Raw genomic sequence first — 15,698 nt, 5'->3', positions numbered from 1 at the left:
ACAGACAGGCAGATAGACAGACAGACAGACAGACAGACAGACAGACAGACAGACAGACAGACAGACAGACAGATAGATAGATAGATAGATAGATAGATAGATAGATAGATAGATAGATAGATAGATAGATAGATAGATAGATAGATAGATAGATAGATAGATAGATAGATAGATAGATAGATAGATAGATTTGACTAACTTAATAGAGAATTCAAGAATTTTGGATCCGTGCCTAACCAATTGGAAGTGTCAGGCCTAGTAATCACCTTTAATATTCAATAACACATCCTTAATGGCTCTGCTATATTAATGTTTCTCTCTGAATATAGGAATGAGTAAAACAACTAAATAGCAGTAGAAGACTGAGGACTGTACTTAGACTCCAGCTCTGGCTGTGCGTTACCCACTCCCACAACACACGGATGATCAGTTGATTCCAGACAGTACCTTGGGGAGTTGGTTGAATTTCTTCTCCCAGATGGACATTTTCTTACTTTGAAGTTTTTCCAAGACATCCTGGAGTTCCTCCAACTATGGTCGCAACCAGATGTTTAAACACAGCACAAGGAGCAAAGGAAATAGAATCACAAAATACATTGTTACACCAGGACAGAGGAGAAAGGGTCCCATCTTCTCAATAAAAGTAAAATATGTAATCATTGGTTCTCTTCTGACTCTCTACACTCTTCATAACTGTATATGTTTTCAAAACGATTTTTATTAAAACATATTGAAGAGCATTTCAATGACAGCATGACATTTGTCGTTGGTAAAATTATAATCATCGAGTCCACATTTCCCACGACAGACACATAAAATAACATTCCCATTCTCTTCCCTCGCAACCCACCCCGCCCATTCATGGCCATACGTTGGGAGCCCCCTAGTATAATACCATCACACACTATCGTCAGAGACAGACTGTGGGGGTTCACAGATGTCACCTCTGTACGTGTTCCACTTTCCCCATACCTTCTCCCACTTTCTGGGGCAACCTCTGTATATATACACTGACCTTTCTGCCACCATGGCCAAATCCATGTCCCTACACCACTGAGCAAGAGTGGGACTGGCTCTGGAGCCCCAGCGTTGTGCTATATTCCTCTTTGCTACAGTCATCCCCAAAGTCACCCAATCCTGGGTCGTCTTATTTAAGTCCGTTGGGTCCCATATATTAAGGAGGCAACATCGTGGGCTTGGCAGTACAGTGATGTGCGTGACCTGAGAGAGTGTCCTCATGACCGCCATCCAATATCTCACGATCACGAGGCAGCTCCAGATAGTATGATAAAAGGATCCCGTTTCCCCACATTCCCTAAGGCAGAGCGGCATAACTGTATATGAATCAATTTAAAAAATGTCAATGTCCTGTCTGGTTTTCTCTTACATAACAGTATTTTCTCTGTCAATGGCAAAAAGGAGAGGGAGACTTCTGTAACAAGTAACTCAAACTATAACTCTCAGAGGGACCTCAGCTGGAGGCCGCCACGAGCCTTGTGGTTTTTTAAGAACCGGTGCAAGCACTGCCCAGGCCCTATGGTCATGTCCCATCACTGCCCTCTGATGCATCTTCTCTGAGCTCTGTTGAGCGTCCTTCCTTCTTACCAACCTTATATGTCATCTTGCTCCTACTTTGCCTGTAAGTCCATCACCCAGCTCCCAGGCACGTTTGTTTTCCTATCTCCTTGTGTAGCCGCCTCAGGGTCTAGATCACAGAGGAGCACCAAACCCCCCCTTTTGTGTGTCTTGTTGTGATACCCATGCATGGGGAGGTATTCCATAATCAGGGAAGGGGCTTTAAGTGGGCCGGGTCTCACCGGGTCTGAGCACCGGTAGGTATTTTCAGGGGGCCTCGAAACGGGTCTCTATCGGGCTCTATTTCCGGGCCTCGCAAAGGTAGTCCATTTTCTTTTTTTTTCTTGGACTGCAGTGAAAGCATACACATCGATGTGCGCATGCTCATTTTGCTCACTACTGAGTAGTGGAGGTAAAGGCATGACGGTATGCCAGGTGAGCTGCATTGTAGGAGGAAGGGAAATCCTTTAAAGAGAGCCATTTTCTCTCTGGATTTCCCTTCTCTTTTTGCAGTTAGTAATGATAGAGCAAGATTTCGCATCGCGACTTGCTCGAGTCAAGAACCTCGAAATCTGTTATAATCCTGTAATCCCGATTGTTCGTTTTACTAATTTTATGTATTTTGAATGTGCGTGTGTATCTTAGTGATGCTTGCCTATGTGTTTTATTAATACAAATAACCCTTGTAAATAAAAATGGCCGCTGCTTGAATTTTGCTTCTGCGCATGCGTTAGATATAATCACGTGACGTGACGTAGTTACAGTTTGGAGGGAAAGGGTGCGCATGCGTAATAGCCATAAGATGGCAGCTTGATGTGATAACGTGGTGAAGCTTGCGCCGCTGCTCTTGTGATATTGTCTGTTGCACTTACCCTTAATCGCATAGCATATTTTTATAATGATAAACCTGAAGTACGAAATCATGATATGTAATACATTCATTTATTTCTATGTTTTAATTTGTTTTCGCTTACTTTTCATGTATCGCGGGAAATGGGGGTCTGAATGTACTGAGAGCCATCTTGAAGGTCCCTTCCACGCATGCTCACGCAGCCCGGGAGAGATGTAGCCTTGAGCAGTGGAACTCAGCCAGCTGGCAGCCACAGCCAAGATGCTCATGTGAAAGCAACCTCTGACCCAGCAAGATGGAGTTAAACTGTTCTGAAACTGTTACAATGATATTTTTCTATTGTATTCTGTGTATTCTCTCATGGGAACCCCAATCTTGCTAGGCGGTACCCTAGAATGTAAATTAGGCCTTAGAAAAGTCTGTTCTGATTGGTGTGTTAACCCATCCTACCTTAGGACCAATCGAAATTGGGGATTCTGACACTTTGCAACATTGGGGGGTGGTACACTGACCCGAAAACAGTATAACTAGCCTAGGTTCACCTAGGGAATTTGTCCGACTTGTCTGAATAGCTGACCTGTCACTGACCCAACGCACTCAATAGGTGACTGAATACAGAGCGCTGCGGAGCACTCTGTCCGAATTTGACCATAGACTCTAAGGTTTACTAAACCTTAAGTGCTGGCGGAGCACTTTGCTGGGGAGTTCGCTAACCCAATCGGGGTTCTGACTGATAGCTGCAGAGAGGGTGGAGCGCACGCGTTGCTTTCAAACTGCGGGTGCTGGTCGTGCCTTGGTGGTCCTGTCCTGATCCTAATCTGGGTTTCCTGTCCGGTCCTGGGGTGTCCCGTTTGCACCTGCTGTCCCGTTGATGACGGTCCTTCCTGGGGGTATTTCCTGTCCTTAACTGACCCGTGGCCAGGGTTGGTTTTCACACCAGTCTAGGTAAATATCTTGCTGAAACTCTAAACTGCACCTTTCTATTTTTCTGTCTTTGCTTCAATAAAGACATACTTTTGCATACGCTAATTTTCCATGCTTTCCGCAGTCTACTATATGAAAGTCATTGCATTACTTTTCCATAGCATGTTCCTATGTTACCCTACCATTTAGAGGATATTCTTTCCATACTACCTATGAATTACAAATGTGATTTACAAATTTTCTTCTGCGCCCTGATTTGAAGTAACATTCCTAGAATTATAGCTTGTTTCCATTTCTCCCTTTCTATAGATGTATAGGAGTCCTAGTTTAATTCAGACTTATAAAGTACGTTCCCATAGTATACGTTTAGTACATGCATAAGCTTGTCCATTTATAGATGTCCATCCTTGAATTCCACTTTAACCTCTACTTAGCGTGTTACCTGTCTCACTATTTTTAGAAATCTAAATGTTTGCACTTACTTTGTTCCTTTATGGATACCTGATTTTCGTCCTCTTGATTATTGACTGCCTTTTAACTGTAAACCTTATAATTTCCGAAACTGATTTCGAGATAAAATTCTTAAAACTTCCCAGTTGTCCGTGGTCATTTGATAAATATCAAAGTTATTTAAAGTTGGGTTTGTATTTTTGCCTTTCCTTTTACAGCTAGCTCCCTGACCCATCGTGGTCATAGGTACCCGTAACGGTGGATGGTAAGTCGGGTACACTAGAAAAATCGAAAGGACTCATGGTTATTGGTAGTAGATTGTGAGGTCATCTGATCAATGTATATGATAAATTAAAGTATATGGGCCCGAAACCTAAGTGGTGAAAATATTGGTCGGGTGACCTGCGATCACTATCAGTAATTTACTGGTAGCACAGAGGATGGTTAGGGAATAGCTAAAGGTTAGGTAGGACTAGTTAGATTAGCTAAGTTGGATGCTGCTAGGTAGGAAACCTTATTTGCTGCTACGAGGGTAGGCAGTTCAGGGGAATTGATCACTCGCTTGAAATGTTTACTTTAAAAAGTCATGAAATGTTTTAAATTTGTTATTCTTGTTATCATATTGATATATGTACTAATACATTCGTTCGTAAAACGTCTTCTGTGTTGTCGGAAATCCCCGGGGAATTGAATAGCGAGTGGTGAATAGAATCCACTTGCTTAGAGGTCACTGGCCCAAGGAAAGTTGGTGCGGGTTAGGCAGAACTGGAAGCACTAACTAGGGTTTTTCCTGAATATATGTTTGAATAAATGTTAGCAACGAGGTTCATTGGCAAAATTCCTATTGTGGCATAACCTAGTAAGGGTCGCACCGGAAAAGTAGCAGGTTCATCGGAGCTTGGGTGACAGCAAAGGGGTTCGCTGGTGAAACTTTAGACTTAGTATATATCCCGGAAAGAAGTGGATGAGTCTAGGGAAGTAGCAGGTTCTCCAATGCTTGAGTGAAGGGTAGGCAGAAGAGATCTATCCGTAGTGTGTGAAAGGTAAATGGAAGTAGTTTACTTGCACTGAAACAAAATTCTTTCCTGTCTAGACACTTGAGTACAGTGGCGAATGTGTATTTGTTGTAAAATAACCGAGCACTAGCACTTTAGAAAGAAAGAAAGTTTCCGTTACCTTGTAAAGAGGGAGTCAGGCGCGAAGCTGCTCTGACGTCACTCTGTGCCGCGCTGGGATTGGTAGACGCAGCGGGTGTGTAGCGGAGCTGGAATTGTAAAGGAGGGGTGAGTGCCGAAGCGTGAGAACAGTCTCGCGAAAGGGCCGCGCACCCATTGGACGAGAATATTTGAATCCGTGCACTTCATTGGTCGCACGAAAATAAAAGACGTATTTGGATTGGAAGTGATTTTGTAAACAAAGTCACTCGTAGAAATCGTATGTGGCATTCGTATAGACCGCATACCAGACCTGATCCACGGCATATGGGATTTGAGAACGATCAGTGGAAAGGTGTTAAAAACGACATTATGTACGGAAACAAAAGAAAATTGTCTCTTGTAAACAAAGTGAAGAATTATTTCAAAAAGGACAGGCCGATTAAAACTAGAGAAGGTGTTGTCATACCGCCACCCAACACTTCCGCATCTTTCATGATGTTCGATAAAGGGTACAACACATGTGTATGGTTGGAAAACTGGGCGGAATACACGAAAGATGACGGAGTATTGGCTTTTCCGTTAGAGGGTACCTTTAACAGCAGGAGTCTATTCAATCTGAGAACCCGAATGAATGATTTACATCCCAGACATAGATTAACGCAGTACGAAGCACTAGAGGAATGGGAGATTGAGGCTTTTGAAAGGGATAAGCCCCGAATGGATAAAGGGTTAACTAAATTTTATCCAAAGTTGAAGCAGGAAACCCGAGCTAAAAAGATGAAACAGTGGAGACAGAATATGATTGTAGAAGGGCTGTTTCCAATGATGCCAGTGGGTGATCCTCCTGGGGGGGAAAAGAAGACAGAGAAGTGCAAACATTGGGTGCCTATTGGAGAGTCGGATGATGAATTGTTAGACGATATGTTTATGAGAAGTCCGCCTCCTTACAATGAAAGAAATAGACCTTGCAGTGAAGGGGATAATTCTCGAAGACTTCATCTCAAGGATGAGGCCAGATCTGCCAGTGTAGGAGGGGGTTGCCTCATACCTCCCTATACCAAGAGTTTAGGTCCCGTAGATACAAGAGATATTTATCCAAGATTACCAGCTAGTGGGGATGTAAGATACTCTCGTGAAAGCGACTTTTTCTCGAGACCTCCCTACGAAGGTGAGGCGAGACCATCAGGTTCAGGAATACCGTTCTTACAGCCTCTATATGAAAAGGAACCAAGATCCCTAGGTACAGGAAGTTTGTTCCCAAGACCTAATTATGGTGAAGGACCAAGTGAGACACATCCCACTGCCCCGAGTTATGCTCCCACTCTGACCCCACAGGTGTTACATGACAAATCATTAGAGAGATTATTAGAAGAAAAAGAGCGAGAAGCTCTAGCAAAACAGAGAGCAGAGATAGTTCAGAGAATCTCCCAGTTGAATACAAGCCCTGAAGCCTTGACAATCCCAGTAACTATTGGACCAGTGGTTCCGTTGTATGGGGACCGACAAGAGAGTCCAAAACCTCCAGTCATTACCCCAGTCAGAGCACAACCCAGACCAGAACCCTTAATCGTAGATGAACAGACGAGCGAGTGCGAGTCTGAAGTCTCACTATTGGATCTGCCCATTAGGAATACAGGGAAAAGGATGCAGAAAAGACATAATCCTTTCAATACGAGGGAGATTCAAATGGAATCGACTTCGGGTACTAAGAGTGTCACACCGATGACTCCGGAGGAAATCGAAAGATGGAGTCAAGAATTAGAAAAACAACTTCCGCAGACGAAATCTTTAGATCTCTACAAATTGAGAGTAGAAATAGAAGAATTATTGGCAGGAAATGTAGGATTAGACAGATTAAATACCTACTCTGAGGAAGAACTGTTGTTTATTTGCAAAAGTCTTACCCGCAATGCCCGAGTACTCCATGAAAAATTGACAGACACTGCTGCTAGCATGGGAATAGATATTTCAAAATCGAAACCCTTACAGAAACCGTACAGAGCAGATTTCTCAGACAAAGATTTAGAAAACCTGAACGTGTCAGGAAAGAAGGCGCAGGTCAAAGAATTATTGACAGTGTTGCAGAAATGGGGAGATGTAGAAAGATGGAAAGCCAGGTGGGCCAGGAAAAAAGACGAGGCTAGATCTAGACAGGCGACCCCAGAATTCGTTCTAAAGGAAGCTGACAAGCCAGAGCAGTTATACCCTATGCGTGAAGTGCCAGGTGGAAAATACGTGCACGTTCCGTGGTCCAGACAGGATATTGTGTCCTTTACAAATGATTTCCCAAAGTTGCGAGAAAAACCCGTGGACTGGTACAGGCAGGTGGAAAGATTTGTAAAGGTGCAAAAATGCCTATGGAAGGACCTGGATGGGTTCTTCGATATTGTGGTCCCGGTGGATTTATGGACCGAGTGTAAGATCGCCATAGGTTGGCCTAGTGAGGAATACCCGAGGGACCATGTCACAGGCGCACCCTCTAATGAAGTGATGAAAAAATATGACCAGGTAATATTGCACCTAAAGGGAAAGGTACCTGCAAAGGAAACTGATTGGACCAAGATAGACAGAACCACGCAGGAAAGGGATGAGACTGTACACTCCTTTTATGAAAGACTGTTGCAGGTGTTCAAAACATACAGTGGCATAGATAACATCGAGATGAAGGACATGACCCATTTTATTTACAGGTTTGTAAATGGTTTAAGACCCGAAATTTGTCAGTGGATAAAAGATAACAAAATCTGTTGGCAGTCCAAGAAAATGGACGAGGTCCTACGGTACGCAAAGTACTGTGAGGACGAGATGGAAGAAAAGAAAAAGGCTTTGAAGGAGAAAGTGATGTGGGCACAAGTAAAGCTCGCAGAACAGCAAGAAAAGCAATTGAATAAGTTAAATAAAACTACTCAGAACCAAGGCCCTGGGGGTGGGGGAAAGCCCAGAGCAAAAATGAGCGGAGAGGAAGCCAAAAAGAAATTTCCCTGCCACCAGTGCGGAGAAATCGGGCACTGGAGAGACGAATGTCCATATTTACAGAATGATAATACCCAAACCCCTGACTTAATTCCACAGACGCAGAATGAAAGACCAAGAAAGACCCAGCAGCAGGTAACAACGATTCAAGTACCCCGAGCGCCAAAACCTAGTTTTAAGGGAAAGTCACCGCAGGGTGACGACGTAGAGATCTGGGGAGGCAATGAGAACAGAAATGCAGCAACTTCGCAGTATTTGTTAAATGACACCTTTTTCTGTGACGATCAGTGCTGACGGGGCCTGAGAGGGGAGGACAAGGAGTGTGTACTTGGCGCCTCCTTGCCGGTAGACCAGTCAGGGCCATACATCGAAGGAAAGGTTGATGGAAATGATGTCACCTTTCTGTTGGACACTGGTGCTACCCGTTCTACTGTGAGAACAGCAGACGTTTCAAACCTACCCCTCTCGGGAGAAGCAATCCAGGTAGTAGGTGTGTCTAATCAATTGATTAGTACCCCAGTTACTGAGCCCATGGAGATTTCAATAGGGAACTTTAAAGAAATGCACAGATTTGTCGTCTGTGACACCAGCCCAGTGAACTTACTGGGATGTGATTTGCTGTGCAAAATGAACTGCACTATCTTTTGCACACCAAAGGGCGTCGAAATTCAGACCCCAGATGAAGATGGTATCTACAAATTAATGTTAATCAGACCTGACTCGGAAATTAAACGAATGACTATACAGGACTTACCTGAAGAACTTCAACAGACAGTGAAACCAGACGTATGGGACTTTACAGGAAAGGATGTGGGATTAATGGCCAATGTAGACCCAATACAAATAGCCATGAAAGAAAATGCAGTTTACCCAAATACTAAGCCTTACAGAATGAGTGCCGAAGTAAGAGCAGGAGTTGCCATTGAAATACAGAAATTGCTAGAAGCAAACATCATACAAGAAGTGATGAGTAGCCCGTGTAATTCCCCCATAATTGGAATCAAGAAACCTAGTGGCAAGTACAGAGTAGTGCAGGACCTGAGAAAGGTAAACAAGATTGTGGTTCCTTGCTGTCCTATTGTTCCGAACCCCGCAGTGATCCTGTATCAGATTCCCTGGGATGCTGAGTGGTTCACTGTGATAGACCTATGTCACGCATTCTTTTCTATCCCATTGCATCCAGACAGCAAATTTCTTTTCTCATTTGCTTTCAATAGTCACGTGTATGTCTGGAATCGTGTCCCCCAGGGGTACACAGAAAGCCCCTCTATCTTTAATCAGATCTTGAAAAAATGCCTTGAATCTTTAGTGTTACCTGGAAAGTCTGTTTTGGTACAATACATAGACGACCTATTGGTGGCGTCCAAAAGTCATAGGGATTGCGTGATTGACACCATTGCCCTACTGAATCACCTAGGTGAAAAGGGACATAAAGTGGCCCCCGAAAAATTGCAGTTCTGTTCAAAATCGGTGAAATATCTGGGGCACCACATAGAAAAGGGAATCAGAAAAGTCACCTCAGAGAGAGTCAGAATATTTCAAAAGATGCAGTTACCCCATACTCAGAAAGAAGTCAGAATGTTCCTTGGAGTTGTAGGTTACTGCAGGCAATGGATTGTGGGATTCGCAGTCCTAGCCAAGCCTTTGATAAAGATGACAAAGAAAGACATAGAGGACCCTGTGGAATGGGATGATGAAAGCTTAACAGCATTCACTAAATTACGAGTTGTCTGTGTACAGCCCCTGCTTTAGGGATGCCTGACTATTCTAAGGACTTCGCCTTGTTCTGTGACACACGGGATGATTGTGCTTTGTCAGTCCTAACTCAGGAGCATGGCTTGACCAGACGACCCGTGGCATATTTCTCAGCCACTTTGGATCCAGTAGCTGCTGGATTACCTGGGTGTTTGAAAGCGGTAGCTGCAACCTGCACAAGTTTAGAACAGAGTGAATCCATTGTAATGGGACATCCGGTCACTGTGTATGTTCCTCATGCAGTTGTAATTTTGCTGACCCGAACCAAGACTCAGTATCTCACCCCTAGTCGGCTGACTAAATACCAGAGGATTCTCGTGGGTGCTGCAAATGTAGTCATTACTCGGTGTAATATCTTGAACCCAGCCACTCTACTCCCTGACTCAATGATTATGGAAGATGGGGGAGAAAACGAGCATGACTGCATTAACTTGACAGAATTCAGTACTAAACCCCGTCCAGACATTAAAGAAACACCTTTGCCCAAACATGATAAGGAATGGTTTGTGGATGGTTCATGCATGAGACACGAACTTGTAGGCCTAAGTGCTGCATACGCTGTGGTCACTTTAGACAAAATTGAAGAAGCATCCTGTTTATTTGGGATAAAGTCTGCACAAATAGCAAATTAATTGCTCTGATAAGAGCTTGTAAATTGGGAAAGGACAAAAGAATAACAGTGTATACTGACAGTCAGTACTGTTATGGGGTTGTGCACGACTTTGGCCAATTATGGCTACAAAGAGAATTCCTGACTTCATCAGGTACCCCCATTCGAAATGGAAAGATTGTACAAGAACTTCTAGAGGCAATCCAATTACCAAAAGAATTGGCAGTGGTCAAATGTGTTGCTCATAAAAAGGGCCTTGACCCTGTATCTTTGGGAAATGATTTTGCTGATCGAGTGGCAAAACAATGTGCTATGAATCGCATGTCAATAAATATCAGACTGGGAGGGACTGGAAACAGCTGCCAACTTATGGTGTTTGAAGAAGTGCCTAGTAGAAAAACAACAAGGGACCCTGAACCTCAAGCAAGGATAAGGGGAACAACCCACCAGGGAGTTCAATCACAGAAAAAACATGAGAGGGAAGTTCCCATAACTCTAGAGGACTAAGCGTTCAAAATCATTTTGACAATTACCCACAGAAAACTAATACGGTATCAAATCATTTTATTTAATATTCATGTGTTAATCACTAGTAAAGCATTCATAAAAGGTTTTTTTCTTTTTCTTCAAATAGAATTTTTTGCAACATCCATAGAATACATAGCAAAATTAGCCCAGCACAGAAGGAGATGAAACATTATATACAAAAAAAACACTCATACTTCCAGGCATACATACATACAGCCATCATCATATATCTCAAAACAGAACACTGTGAACACATTTAGAACCACAAAACATGAGAAAACGCCGACGCGCGTTTCGGAAACAGTGCCAGTATACAGTATTCCTTCATCAGGGCGCAGTAGAAGGTAGATTATATTCTCATTTCAATTTTGCTGGGCAATAAACTGCAGGGTGTAGCGTTTAAGTTTCAGAAGAAGCAAGTCTAAATCCAGGTACAACCAGTCGATAGCAAAAAGTCCCCGAAAGGGATCACAAGAGGTGTTACCATCCGTGCTTGCAGGATTTTCGAGCAGGTTGAAATAATTCCCGTCTGTTGTTAAAACATAAACAAGGATTGCAGATGGGTAAATGGAGCAGAGTAAATAATCCTCTATTTTAGCACGCTTGTTGCAAACTGTCGGGGAAGGAAAAATATCCAAACTGATATGGGTGGGCTGATGTAAACAAAAAAGAAAAACTCCTGCTCAGGTACGCTATTTGCAAACTGTCAGGAGGGAGAACATTTTTTTTTCCAGCTGATATGTATGGGTTGATATGGAAAGATAAGGAATCTCCTGCTCAGGCGCGCTATTAGCGAGTTGTCGAGCGGGATAGCAAAATGATGTGCTGCCTTCTTCTTCCGTTTGAAGAAGTGCCTACCTGGGATGAAGTGAGAGATTGGCAGTATGCTGTGCCAGCGAAAGAGCAAGAGAAGTGGAGGAAACTTGGTTGTCGACCAAGACGTGAGGATGGTGTCATTGTGGGCCCAAATGGTATGCCTGTGTTACCTAGGCACCTGCTCGCCACTATGGCAAGGCTAATACATGGAGATTCACACACTGGTAGGGATGCCATGGTTCTGGTATTTCAACAGACCTGGTTTAATCCGAAGTTCAGGAAGGTAGCAGAATCCCTTTGCCAGAGGTGCTTGACGTGTCAACAGTTCAACGCTGGCAAAAGAACAGTAGTTGAACTGGGGAAAATTGGGAAATCAGGGGGTCCCTTTGTGAGAATACAGATTGACTTTATCACCATGCCTCGTTGCGAGGGAAAAAGATATGTCCTTTTCATTGTCTGCCTATTTTCAAAATGGGTGGAAGCTTACCCTGCCACACAGAGTGACGCCCTAACCGTAGCCAAACTGTTACTGAAAGAATGGATACCTAGGTTCGGGGTTCCAGTCATTATTGAATCAGATAGAGGCGGACATTTTCAGAATGAGGTAATCGCTCAGCTCTGTAAAGCATTTGGAATCACACAAAAGCTGCACTGTGCACATCGTCCAGAGGCTTCTGGAGTAGTAGAGCAAATAAATGGCACTATAAAATCGAGGTTGGCAAAAATGTGTGACTCTACTGGCATGAATTGGATAACTGCCTTGCCTCTTGTTCTAATGGGACTCAGAAGTATTCCAGACCGGAAAACAGGCCTGAGCCCCCATGAAATCTTGATGGGAAGAGTGATGAGACAAGCATGGGTACCAGGATACAAACTGTTAAGCATTACTGATGATTTGGTACTTGAGTACTGCAGGCAACTAGGTGACCAAGTGCGTTCTATCTCTCGCCAGATTGGGGAAGACGCCGTCGCCAACCCGACAACTCCAGTTCACAAGTTGGTTCCAGGTGACTGGGTTAGAATCAAGAAGCATACTCGTTCGAGTTGCCTTGCACCGAGGTGGGAGAAAAAGCGCCAGATAATACTGGTGACCACGACAGCAGTGAAGTGTGCAGGCGTTCCCAAGTGGATCCATGCCAGCCATACACAGAAGGTGATACCTGACAAGGAACCTGGAGCTGAAGGTTGTCCAGCTGAGGGGTCTGCAGACGTCGGTCCTGAAGTAGCTGATGATGAACAGCCGAGCACCAGCCAAGATGATTGGATACCTATAATCGATCTCCCTGAGGACCCAATAAGAACAAGAGAGCGAAACTACGAAGATAGAGGGTGGAATAGTGAGGACGAGACAGGCACAGGCGAAGACCCTCAGATTATTGAGATTCACGTCAAGTCTGAGGACGAAGGAGAAGGTCAGACAGGGACAGAACAAGTAATCGATACACCTCCACTAACTCCTGAAATTGAAAAGGGACAGTCTAGAGCTAGTATAAAAGTTCGAGCAGAAGAAAATCAAGAGATCGAAGTGCTTGAACAGGATCAGACAGAATTAGAAGAACGTGTTCAGGACATAGAAACAGAGACACTCGAAAGCCAAAACCAAAATTCACCTGAACCAGGCCAGTTTAGTAACCAGGCAGAAGAAATAGATAAAAGACCTGGGACTAGTCAGACAGGAAGGGAAGAAACAGAAGCCGAAGTGCCACAAACAAACGAAAATAAAAGAGCATTAGAAGAAAGCCAAAGCACAGTGCCAGCTAAAAGACTCAAGAAAAAGAAACATATCGAACCAAGATATATTAAGAGACTAAGACTAAGAATAAAAACAGTGGAAGAGAAACTTGCAGACAGAAGGAAAAGTCCACGAATTATAGAGCAAGCTGGAGAAAGCTCCAAAAGAAGAAGTGATCGAATAAAAAGACTAAACGAAAAATACCAGGATCCTGAATGGACATACTTAGTTTTGGAGGAATTTGAGGATCTTGATATCTCCGACGAAAGTGACGGAGAACAGATTGCCGATCTATCTGCCGAAGAAGACGAACTAACCTGAAAAGTGCTCAGAGTAAGCTACCTGTGCAAAGTTGCAGAGAGGGGTTGAAAACTTCTTCTGAGCAAAATGTCTGATTCAAGAGTGAAAGGTAGACCTAGTCGCAGTTGTTGCAAAACATGCTGCAAAGTATGTATATGTAGTATAGCTATAGTAATAATAATATGGATAGGACTAACAGTTTTCATTCCTTTTATGGTAAGCAAAAATACTAATATTGACCCTACACAGACTACCGACACTGAAGAACTGACAACACGAGGTGTAGAAAGACGCGAAAAAGCACTCAAACAAACAAAACGAGACTTAGAAGCATCAGATGAGGAAGGACTACATTATCATGGAGTTAAGAACCAGACTCATTTAAACGTTTTCGCAAACCTGTTAGTACATTATGTAGAAACTATGGAGATAGAAGACTGCTATGTCTGCATGAAGCTACCTACTTCTGTAGCTGAAGGCATGACTTATCACCACCTACCTTTGACTTACGGAATTTCCTGTAGTATTTTAGCAAGCTTATTTTACAAAAGAGGACCATTACAGTACTATTACTCTAACTCAGACGTGATATTTTCTGAACTTCCTATACGTGGAAATCTGAATCCTGTACATACTAAAAGTGACGTTACACGTTATATGGAAGAATACTTTCTGACTATAGGTACCATAGACCTAAATGACACACACAGGGACAACTTGACCTGTTCATTACATGAACAAGAAAAAATAATTTTGAACATGGCAGAGAAAAGAAGGGAGAGTTTCCAAAGAAAGGCAAATGACAAAAGACAGAAAACCCTGAAATGGGCTGAGGACATGGAAAGCACCTCAAATGGCGGGGCAGAGCCTGCTTTGTTGCTGGATTTCGAAAGGAAAGGGAAACTCTGTCTTCATCGCGAGAAGACTAGTTATTATAATAACATTTTCATTGGTTCCAGTCAATGTGAACACAATTACAAGGTAATTGGAGGTTGGGGTTTCAAAAATGGGTCAGAACCTGTGTTTCCCGGAATTTATTATATATGTGGAAACAAGGCTTATTTCAAATTGCCGGATCACTGGTATGGAATCTGCTACTTTGGCATTGTCTTCCCGAAAATATACCATGTGAATGAAATTGCTGGAAGCAATGAAAACACTAATGGCTTAGTGCGTAGCAAAAGAGAAAGCGTAGGAGAAATAATGGGTAGTATTTTTAGTGCACTGATACCTGGAGTGGGAGTGGTTCTGAACACACACACAATTTGCAAATTATCCACAATAGTGGATGTGTTGTCTACGGACACAGCTCATGGATTTCTGTTGGTCAATACCGAAATGGTTGCGATCAGATCAATGGTTTTGCAGAACAGACTTGCGCTTGATACCTTATTAGCAAAAGAGGGCGGAGTCTGCTGGATGTTGAAGGCGCAACATTGTTGCACTTACATTCCGGACAAAAGTGTGCAGCTCAAAAGATATGTGAAAAACATTACTAATTTGGAAAAGAAACTCAAACCACTCGAGGTTGACAGTGCCTGGAAGAGACTGGTTGATGGTCTCTCCAATGTATGTCATTGGTTTGCTAGTTTAGGTAAAAGCTTATTGTTTAAGGTACTAATGCCAATTGGAGTGATAGGTTTTATCCTATTTCTCATATTCGTCTGTTGCAAATGTCGCAAACACACAAAGAAGTACCAGGTGAATGCGAGAGGTGTGAAAAGAAGTGCAGATGAGCTTGAATTGGAAGAAATGAATAATCAGATTTACAAAAGGGTGAAAAATTCTCACCCTACCAAAAATGAGAAAGAGAAACTGAATCGCCTGTTGGAGGAGATAGAGTTGTACAAAGTGTGAAAGAAAGTTGGCATCTGGTTCCGTTATTTTGTGATGATAGTAAATATCATCAAAGAGGGGATTGATAGAGCAAGATTTCGCATCGCGACTTGCTCGAGTCAAGAACCTCGAAATCTGTTATAATCCTGTAATCCCGATTGTTCGTTTTACTAATTTTATGTATTTTGAATG

General features: G+C 43.0%; 1 long non-coding RNA gene across 1 annotated transcript in view; it reads right to left on the bottom strand.

Annotated features, from left to right (window-relative positions):
- Positions 1 to 15,698, bottom strand: part of LOC144799046 (uncharacterized) — a 41,849-nt gene that overhangs the window by 12,183 nt on the left and 13,968 nt on the right. The window contains exon 2 of the long non-coding RNA XR_013603737.1: positions 448 to 531. This is a non-coding gene — a long non-coding RNA (uncharacterized LOC144799046). The remainder of the gene's footprint in view (positions 1 to 447; positions 532 to 15,698) is intronic.

This window comes from Lissotriton helveticus, chromosome 12 (genome assembly GCF_964261635.1).
Source record: "Lissotriton helveticus chromosome 12, aLisHel1.1, whole genome shotgun sequence".
NCBI lineage: Eukaryota > Metazoa > Chordata > Amphibia > Caudata > Salamandridae > Lissotriton > Lissotriton helveticus.
Note: the sequence above shows the minus strand (reverse complement) of the source record. Positions and strands in the feature narration are given on the sequence as shown.